The sequence below is a fragment of the Somniosus microcephalus genome, chromosome 7 (assembly GCF_052327205.1).
Source record: "Somniosus microcephalus isolate GS21.2 chromosome 7, FLI_Smic_1.0, whole genome shotgun sequence".
Lineage (NCBI taxonomy): Eukaryota > Metazoa > Chordata > Chondrichthyes > Squaliformes > Somniosidae > Somniosus > Somniosus microcephalus.
In genome coordinates this window covers 271,566,514-271,577,230 of record NC_140993.1, presented here as the reverse complement: position 1 = coordinate 271,577,230, position 10,717 = coordinate 271,566,514, and positions in this window count along the sequence as shown.

The window sequence follows — 10,717 nt, the reverse complement described above, 5'->3', positions numbered from 1 at the left end:
ATCATGGCTATTTTATATCAACATTTGAGTTCTTGATTAAAATGTATTTGTTCCTGATGTCCTCAGTAACACTCTTATTTATACTGGAAATTATTTTTCATACTTTCTGCGGAAAGAACAATTTGCCTTTGGAAAGCGGTAGAATATGTGCAATCTGACGCCTGGGATTAAGCAGCCTGGAGAGGTTTAACACTGTGCTGTGTGCTTGTATTCACAGTTAAGAGTGATGAATGATCAGATGCTGCAGTTGTCTCTTTACTCGTTGTTCTGAACCCAAACCATTGTGTTGATCTTGCAAACTTATCACAAACATCTTGGCTCTCAAGCAAGGAATGTTGAAATTGGTCCTGAAAGCCTCGTCTGCCTGCAGTCATTGTTGCGACTTGCAGGGAACAGGGTCACTTAAAGAGTTAGGCTGAGCAGCCCGTGCCTGGGGGCTGAACAGAGGCACCTGCCCTGACAGCCAGCAGGTAAAATACTGAACACAATCCCAAATAGAAGCCATCATTGTGCCACTAGAATTTGGCAGGGATTTTTGTATAAAAACATCAAACCAATGTAAAGCACAAGCTTTTGATCATTTTCCTAGGCAGCTTTACCAGGAGAAACTAATGAAGTTATTATATCCAGGAGGCTATAAACAACATGTTCCATCTGTGGTAAGAAAAACTTTACACTTTTGAAGTTTTTCTATTGTTTATTATAGAAACTGTGGTAAACCACTGTTATTGTATCCTACTGTTATCGTTATTGCATATTGTTACCTCTGGTTGGCGCTGTGTACCAATGCATGCCTCAGCTGGCTCCACCCACATGACCAGGTATAAAGGTGGGTGTTTCGGCAACCCACTTCCTTCTTGGAACCAGTTGGCCACGAGAGGCATGCTCTGTTCTTTAGTTAATAAAAACCTCTTCATTACTTTCCTAATTCATCGCCTTTTATGGAGTAATTGATAAGCGTATCAGAAACATAGGAATGGGAGGAGGCTATTCAGCCCCTCGAGCCCTTGGGAACAATAATGATATGGTCATTCCTAATCCTTCTTCTCTAATTCCACTTCCAATCTCTTCCATCTTACAAGCTGCTGATGCTGCAGGCTTGGATATCTTGCTTTCCCCCCGCTCCCCTCACCACAATCCGGCCCTTGTGCCTTTCTGCTTTCAGTTGACCAAGAAGTGCCACCGAAGTGATGGAGGAGAGTGATGGAGATGAAGAAGACACACCGCCATCGCATCTGACACTCGCAGACACCAGCTCAGAAACTGGAACTACGCGGAATTTAGAGAGTAGTATAAAGGCGGGATCTGCAGAGGGTGAGGCACCGGGCACGAGTGGGCTGCAGCCAGGCCAGGGGGAGAGGGTAGCTCGAGGGCCAGCTCCCCGGAGGGCAAGTTTGCGCACTAGTTCTGCTGCACAGGACTCAGATAATGACCTCAATGGGGCAGCCTTCAGAAGAAGGGTGATGGGCATGCACACGGAAATGCGATGTGCAATGACAAGCCTGCCAGAGAGCCTCATGTCAGTATCAAGGAGCATGGAGGAGTCCAGCTCCAACATTGGACATGGCTTTGCGCAGAGCTTGGAGCCTATGATTTCCAGGATGGAAATGATGGACAACTCCAGGAGAGACCTTGTGGATCCAGCCATGGGCAATGCTGCAGCTTCCATTGCAGCACAGGCTCACAGCGGAAGCTCAGACTGCTGCCATCATCGCTGGGTTTACAAGTCTCGAAAGGGGCTTGCAGGGTGTCACAGCAGGCCAGCAATCTGCCCTCTAACAGATTACTAGGAATGCTGAGGCGCCGCCCCGGGGGAGTAACAGTGGGACTATGGAGCAGGAACCTGCTGTCCTCTCAGGATGACAACATTAATACACCCACCACTGCCACTCCGCCATTGCCCTTGCCGCTGCCTGTCAGCCAGCCAGCCCAGACTGCTGCCGCCCATGCTGAGGTGGTACAGTCTACAGCCAGGCCTTTTAGGTGGATGATCTGACGTAATAAAGACTCACTACGCACTTGGTTGTACATAAAGTAAGGCTTTAATCGACTTGTAACAAAACATGGAGGTCCAGTTAGTAGTCACTAGCTTCCTGTTTCCAGATTGTCTCTGGTCAAGGGGGGCCCACGCCCGAGTATTTATACTCCTCGGGCGGCGCCCTCAGCTGGCCGTTCAGTAGTACTTCCTGAGTTACTTCTTGTAGAAGTTGCGATTTATGACATGATCCATCTCGGTGTCCTTCTGAGGTCTCCACCATCACAGAAGCCAGTCTTCAGCCAATTCGATTCACTCCACGTGGTATCAAGAAATGGCTGAGCGCACTGGATTCAGCAAAGGCTATGGGCCCTGACAACATCCTGGCTATCGTGCTGAAGACTTGTGCTCCAGAACTAACCGCGCCTCTGCCAAGTTGTTCCAGTATAGCTACAACACTGGCATCTATCCGACAATGTGGAAAACTGCCCAGGTATGTCCTGTCCACAAAAGCAGGCAAGTCCAATCCGGCCAATTACCGCCCCATCAGTCTACTCACAATCATCAGTAAAGTGATGGAAGATGTCGTCGACAGTGCTATCATGCGGCACTTACTCACCAATAACCTGCTCACTGATGCCCAGTTTGGGTTCCACCAAGACCACTCGGCTCCCAGCCTCATGACAGCCTTGGTCCAAACATGGACAAAAGAGCTGAATTCCAGAGGTGAGGTGAGAGTGACTGCCCTTGACATCAAGGCAGCATTTGACCAAGTGTGGCATCAAGGAGCCCTAGTAAAACTGAAGTCAAAGGAAATCAGGGAGAAAACTTTCCACTGGCTGGAGTCATGCCTAGCACAAAGGAAGATGGTTGTGGTGATTGAAGGTCAATCATCACAGCCCCAGGACATCGCTGCAGCAGTTCCTCAGGGCAGTGTCCTAGGCCCAACCATCCTGAGTTGCTTCATCAATGACCTTCCTTCCATCATAAGGTCAGAAGCGGGGATGTTCACTGATGATTGCACAGTGTTCAGTTCCATTCGCAACTGCTCAGATAATGAAGCAGTCCATGCCTGAATGCAACAAGACCTGGATGACATTCAGGCTTGGGCTGATAAGTGGCAGGTAACATTTGCACCACACAAGTGCCAGGCAATGACTATCTCCAACAAGAGAGTGTCTAACCACTGCACTTTGACATTCAACGGCATTACCATCGCCGAATCCCCCAACATCAACATCCTGGGGGTCACCATTGACCAGAAACTAAACTGGGCCAGCCACATAAATACTGTGACTACAAGAGCAGGTCAGAGGCTAGGTATTCTGTGGTGAGTGTCTCACCTCCTGACTCCCCAAAGCCTTTCCACCATCTACAAATCACAAGTAAGGCATGTGATGGAATACTCTCCATTTGCCTGGATGAGTGCAGCTCCAACAACACTCAAGAAGGTCGACACCATCCAGGACAAAGCAGCCCGCTTGATTGGCACCCCATCCACCACCTTAAACATTCACTCCCTCCACCACTGGCGTACTGTGGCTGCAGTGTGTACCATCTACAAGATGCACTGCAGCAATTCACCAAGGCTTCTTCGGCAGCACCTCCCAAACCCGCGACCTCTACCACCTAGAAGGACAAGGGCAGCAGGCGCATGGGAGCACCACCACCTCCAAGTTCCCCTCCAAGTCACACACCATCCTGACTTGGAAATATGTCGGCGTTCCTTCATCGTTGCTGGGTCAAAATCCTGGAACTCCCTCCCTAACAGCACTGTGGGTGTACCTTCACCACACGGACTACAGTGGTTCAAGAAGGTGGCTCACCACCACCTTCTCAAGGGCAATTAGGGATGGGCAATAAATGCTGGGCCTTGTCAGCGACGCGCACATCCCAGGAACTAATTGAAAAAAATCTCTATCAATCTCAACTCATACCTCACAATCATAGCTTCACCTCACACTTGTACATTTACCACTGTTGCAAGCCTCACACCCACATCTCACATCTTGCACATAATTCCAGCAATTCAACCATGACAGGCATATCACCCAAACACATTGCTCTGTAACATTTGCATATTGAATTATCATTGGCCTGCAGGCATCTGCAAAGAATACCTATTACATTCACATGTGATCACATGCTGAGTTGTCATTGGCCTGCAGGCATCTGTAAGGACTACTATTGTTTTGAAGACCCAGGCTAGGGGTCCTAATGGCATGCTTTTCCCCACTGTGCTGCTACGAGTAAGATCAGACCTAATGCTTAATAAAAGAGTTAAACTGTAATACTCCGTTGTCCTGCAAGTTATTATTTTTGTACAAAGTGTGCAAAACAAGACATGGTGTCAGAACAGGGATTGTAAATGGACATCGTTGGAGCCCCCTTGCCTTGAATGAATTGGGAATCTTTGAACTTACCTAGAGAATGGCGCATGTTCAAGCAACACGTGGAGGTGATGTTCTCGGGTCCGCTGAAAAGCAAAGGGGATGAAGAAAGATGCAGCTACCTACTCCTGTGGATCAGAGAAAAAGGGAGAGACATTTTTAACACATGGGGCCAGTAATTCCTGTCCCAACGTGTGAGTATGGACGGGGTACTCACGCGTGGGCCCGGAGGAATTGCCGGCTTTCAGCATGCACAGCGCATGCGGGGAAAACCGGCATTTCCTCTCCTCTGACCCAAAGGGTTAAGAGGTGGAACGCGTACGACATATCAGGCAGTGCATGCGCGCTGAATTTCCTTTTTTTGTAAAGAGTTGCCCGTGCGTAAAGGCCTCCGGTTTTTACGCTTGAAAATACCAGACGTAAGTACTTAGTTTTACAGGTAAGTGGTCTATTAATACAATTTAGAATTTTTTTCCCACAGGTTTATTATTTTAAAAGAATTTACAGTAAGGTAAGTGTATTTTTAGACCCTATTTGTTAAAAAAAAAAAAATTTTTTAATTTGATTAATTGTTTAAAATAGTTTTTTTTACAGTTATTCATAGTTCATTTATTTAGTGGGATTTTTTTTAACTTTTATTTGTAGTTTAAGTGCTGTTTTGGGCGCCCTGAGTTTTCATGAGTTTGACAGTTCTTACTATCAAACTCATGAATGAACTTTTGCAACCTCCCATTGGTTGCCCAGTGCCCACGTGATCCCAGCCAGCTCATCAAAATAACTATGCTTTAATTCTGTTTAAAACTACTTTACATGCTTCAAAATAATTTAAAAGTATTTAAAACTTTATAAAAGTTACCTAAAGATTAATAAAAATACAAAAAATGTCTTTAAAATGCTGCTCTGCATGTAAAATTGCTTTGTAGCTTGTGTTAAAAATTGGGGGCATGGCCTATGTTAAGGAGACCTCAAGGGGCGTGTCTAACTTAGATTCCGCGCTCGAGGCTTCACGCTGGCTGCACTCCTGGGCGGCGTGACGTCAGACGCTGCCCGGGAGTAATCAACTGAAAACAGGAATTGCAAGTGTCCCGGGAGCAGAAAGGCAGGCGCGCCGGGTAAGTGCTCATCGGGGGCTTGCACGCGCGGCAAGCCCCCAAGCCTAATTTCTGGGCCATGGTCTCTCACCGCGGATGAAGCAAAGGTACTGAAAAGTTATTTTGACCGTTTTGAATCATATGTGATGCCAAAGACAAATACGATATTCGCTAGGTACAAGTTTCAGGAGAAAGTACAAGGAGCTAGTGAGTCGTTTGAACAGTTTGTGACTGAGTTAAAACTGCTGGTAAAAGACTGTAAATATGCAGCTAAAGATGAGGTGGTCAGAGACCGCATCGTGTTTGGAATACATTCAGCTAAAGTGAGAGAGAAACTTTTGAATGTTGGGTCCGGGCTAAAGCTGGACAAAGCTATGGACATAGCTAGATTGCACAAGATAGCCCAAGCACAGCTGAAAACCATAACCGGCGCCACGAGCAGCTCGCATGAACAGACAGTGCATGCAGTTAATAGACACACACCAAAGAACACCACCCAGAGAGCATGTTTCAGAACAGAAAGAACAGAGAGAGTTCTAAAAATGGGCGACACAGACATAAAACGCTTCAAAAACTGTGGATATTGTGGAAACAAGATGCATGGAGAAGAGGAGCACTGCCCTGCCAAAGGAAAGCAATGTGCTAAATGTGGTAAACGGAACCACTTTGCTAAAGTTTGCAGGACTGTTTTTGGAAAAGCATTACGCACAGTGAGTGACAGCCAAATGCCAGATAGAGAGCCAAATGCAGAGGAACTGTTTATTGATTCTGTGTCACAGAAAAAACAGATTTCAGAGACTGAGCAAGCCTTTGCAGATATTGAGATAGGAAAACAGGGCACAGAGCTTAGGTTTAAACTAGACACTGGAGCTCAGGTTAATGTAATTCCTCTGAGTGAGTATCACAGCTTGAAGGATGAGTGTGAGCTACAGCCCACCTCATGCAGACTGACCAGCTAGGGGGGTGAGCAGCTCATTGTAAAAGGCACATGCGTGATAAAATGCAAGTACAAAGAAAGCGACATGATGTTGGACTTTTACATTGTTGACACTCGAGCACCTCCAGTGCTAGGTCTAAAGGCATGTTTAAACATGGACCTCGTCAAGCTAGTGCGATCATTGACAGCACCAGTTGAGAAGCAGACAGTCATGGAGGAGTTTGCTGACGTTTTCAAAGGGATCGGACTATTCCCAGGTGAATGCACTATTCACCTTGACCCAGCAGCATCCCCTGTGGTTTGCCCACAGAGAAGGATACCCCTTGCTCTACGTAGTCGCCTGAAGGAGGAGCTGCAGAGCATGGAGAATACAGAAACCATCGTCCAGGAAACAGAACCGACAGAGTGGGTCAATGCATTAGTAGTGGTTGAGAAACCACGTACAGACAAGCTCAGAGTCTGTCTCGACCCCAGAGATTTGAACAAGTCTATCAAACGCCCTCACTACCCTCTACCAACGCTAAATGACATCACACCCAAGCTAGTGGGAGCACGTTACTTCAGTGTAATGGACGCACGATCAGGATACTGGACTATCAGGCTCACGGAAGAGTCATCTAAGCTAACAACGTTCAACACACCATTTGGACGCTACCGATTTCTGCGTTTACCATTTGGTCTTATCTCAGCTCAGGATGAATTCCAGCGGAAGATCGACGAAACCTATGAAGGCCTCAATGGAGTAGTTGCAATCGTAGATGACATCCTCATCTATGGCAGGAATAGAGAGGAACATGACAGGAACCTCCGTGCGATGCTACAAAGATCACGGGAGAAAGGTATCTGGCTCAGCTCCGAGAAAAGCATAATCGGATCCACCGAGATCAGTTATTTCGGGCATCGCCTCTCAACTGATGGCATTAAGCCGGATCCAGAGAAAACCTCTGCCATCAAGAAGATGGAGCTGCCGAATAACCGCGCAGAGCTAGAGACAGTACTAGGCACGGTTAACTACTTAGCCAAGTTTGCCCCGAGCCTCTCCGAAATCAACGCACCCATGCGTCAGTTGCTCAAACAATCCAATGAGTTCCTGTGGGACAAACAACATGACACAGCATTTCAGAAAATGAAAGACCTAATCACCAGAGAACCAGGACCAGTTCTTGCCTACTTCGACCCCAACAAAGAGCTCAGACTACAAGTGGACGCATCAAAGTACGGACTAGGCGCAGTATTACTGCAAGAAGGAAAGCCCATCGGCTACGCTTCCAGATCTCTCACAGACAGTGAAATCAACTATGCTCAAATCAAGAAAGAGCTATATGCAATTCTGTTTAGATGTAAGTGTTTCCACCAGTACGTCTATGGTCGACAAGTCATTGTGGAATCCGAGCACAAGCCCCTCGAGTCAATCATGTGGAAACCACTAGCCACAGCCCCACCAAGGCTACAGAGAATGATCCTTCAGCTACAGAAGTACGACTTCACAATCATTCACCATCCAGGCAAAGACATTTCTGTCGCAGACACGCTCTCCAGAAAGTCTCTTAGCTACCAGGACAGCAGCCTCAGTGAAGGCATGGATGTGTAGGTGCACATGGTGTACAACAGCTTACCTGTGAGTGACTCAAAACTGAAGGAGATCCGAGCAGGAACAGAGAAAGATGCACAACTCACACTGCTGAGCAAAGTCATACATGAAGGATGGCCTGAGGAAGGGAGGAAATGCCCTCAGAGCATATCTGAATTCTGGAACCACAGAGACGAACTGTCACAAATCAACAGAATTGTCTTCAAAGGGGAGAAAATTATCATTCCTACCAGTCTCAGCGAAGAGATGTTGACAAAAATTCATGCTGGACATATGGGCATGAAAAAATGCAAACAAAGAGCACGTGACATTATGTTTTGGCCCGGAATGTGCAAACACATTGAGGACATTGTCGGAAAATGTTCCATTTGTCTAGAACGCCACCCATCAAATGTCAAAGAGCCCATGATCCATGATACCTCACCGTATCCCAGACAGGCCCTGGCAGGTCGCGGCAACGGATCTGTTCACATGGAACAACGAGGACTACATAGTGACTGTTGATTACTACAGCAGATTTTTTGAACTAGACAAGCTTCACAGCACCACATCTGCAGCTGTGATCCACAAGCTAAAGGCAGCCTTTGCCAGGCATGTCATTGTAGGGACTTTAGTCTCAGACAATGGCCCCAATACAAATCAAAAGAGTTCGAGTCGTTTGCCAAGGCATGGGATTTCACACATGTCACATCAAGCCCACATTACCCTCAAAGTAATGGCCTTGCTGAAAAAACTGTCCAGATTGCAAAAACACTCATGGACAAAGCCAAAGCGGACAAAAGAGACCCCTACATCAGTCTCCTTGAGTACCGCAACACTCCGGTTGACAACTTCAAGTCACCAGCACAGCTGTTGATGAGCCGCAGACTTCGCTCAATCCTTCCAAGCACCAACCAGCAGCTGCAGCCAGAGGTCATCAGCTGCAAGCAAGTGCATGCAAAATGTGTACAGAGACAGCAACACCAAAAGAGATACTATGACAGGTCAGCTAGACTACTGCCGCCGCTGCACAATGGAGAATCCGTCAGAATCCAGGAGCATGACTACTGGAAGCCAGCAGTCGTCATCCAGCCAGCTGACACTGAGCGATCGTATCACGTCCGCACCCCAGAAGGACAGGTGTACCGCCGCAATCGCAGGCACCTCCTGAACACCAAGGAACGACACCGTCATTCCGACAAGAGGATCAGTTCAACAGAGTGTGATGAACAGAGCAATACACAAAACACATCAGACTTACCTGAACCTAAACCTGAACCTGAATTGTTGACCGATTCAGGAGCATGCTCAGTTCCATGCCACACAAGGTCGGGATGAGAGGTCAAGCCTAGAGTTATCCTTGACTTGTGAACTGTCAAAGGGTGTAGGCGGATCGCTGCCCTAAAAAAAAACTGTACATCGTTATTGAAACGTTGAGATGTTTTCAGTGCTAGTTAAATGCTGAGTTTACTTATATGTTTATGCTACCAAGAACATTATGTAGAAGAAAGGTTTAAAAGTAATGCATAACACTTTTCTTTTAAAAGAAAGGGGATGTAACATTTGCATATTGAATTATCATTGGCCCGCAGGCATCTGTAAGGAATACCTATTATATTCACATGTGATCACATGCTGAGTTGTCATTGGCCTGCAGGCATCTGTAAGGACTACTATTGTTTTGAAGACCCAGGCTAGGGGTCCTAATGCCATCCTTTTCCCCACTGTGCCGCTATGAGTAAGATCAGACCTAATGCTTAATAAAAGAGTTAAACTGTAATACCCCGTTGTCCTGCAAGTTATTATTTTTGTACAAAGTGTGCAAAACAAGACAGCTCCACACTCACTGATACACTTTGCTTTCTCTTGCAGGTCAAGCTGGCACATAACCAGCAGCAGCAGGAGCTAACAGGCAGGGGGCAGGCATGTCTTCAGAACCTGATCCAGCTGGAGGAGACAGTTCTGTATATAACTGGAGGCCGCGGTGATTGGCGAGGCTGAAAGCATTGATGATGATGGTATGCTCGTACCTGATCCTTCTTCTCACATCCCACTTCCCCCTCATCCCACAATCTCTTCTCACTTACAAGTTGCTGATGGTGTAAGCATGCACATCTTGCTTTCCCCCTCTCCCCTCACCGCAACCCTACCGCTGCGCCTTTCTCCTTTCAGATATTCAAGAACTCCAACCAGCCCAGCCAGTGCATGAAGAACGAGAGGAGGAGAGTGATAGAGAAGGAAGAGACACTGTCACTTGACCTGATACTCCCAGGCACGAGCACAGAAAATGGCACTGCGCGAACTTTAGCAAATGGTATAGAAGCGGGAACTGCACATGGTAGGTCACCTGGCATGAGTGGGCTGCAGCCCGGGCAGGGGGAAATGGTAGCGCAGGTGCCACGTGAGCGCAGAATGCTGCCATCTTGGCTGTGTTTACAAATATGGATAGGGGCTTGTAGGGTCTCACAGCAGTCCAGCAATCTGTCCTCCAACAGATTACTAGGATTGCTGAGGCACTGCCCCAGGGGAGTGGGAATGGCTCTGTGGAGCACGAACCTGCTGTCCTCTCTCAGGATTACAGCATTCGTGCTTCCATCACTGCCACTCCACCATGTCCTTGCTGTTGCCTGTCAGCCAGCCAGCCCAGACTGCTGCCGCCCTTACCGAGGTGCTACAGTCTACAGCTGGGCCTTCTAGTCCCAGAGCTGCTCAAGGTTATTCTGCGAGGCCATCTTCAGTGTCCCCCATGGAAAG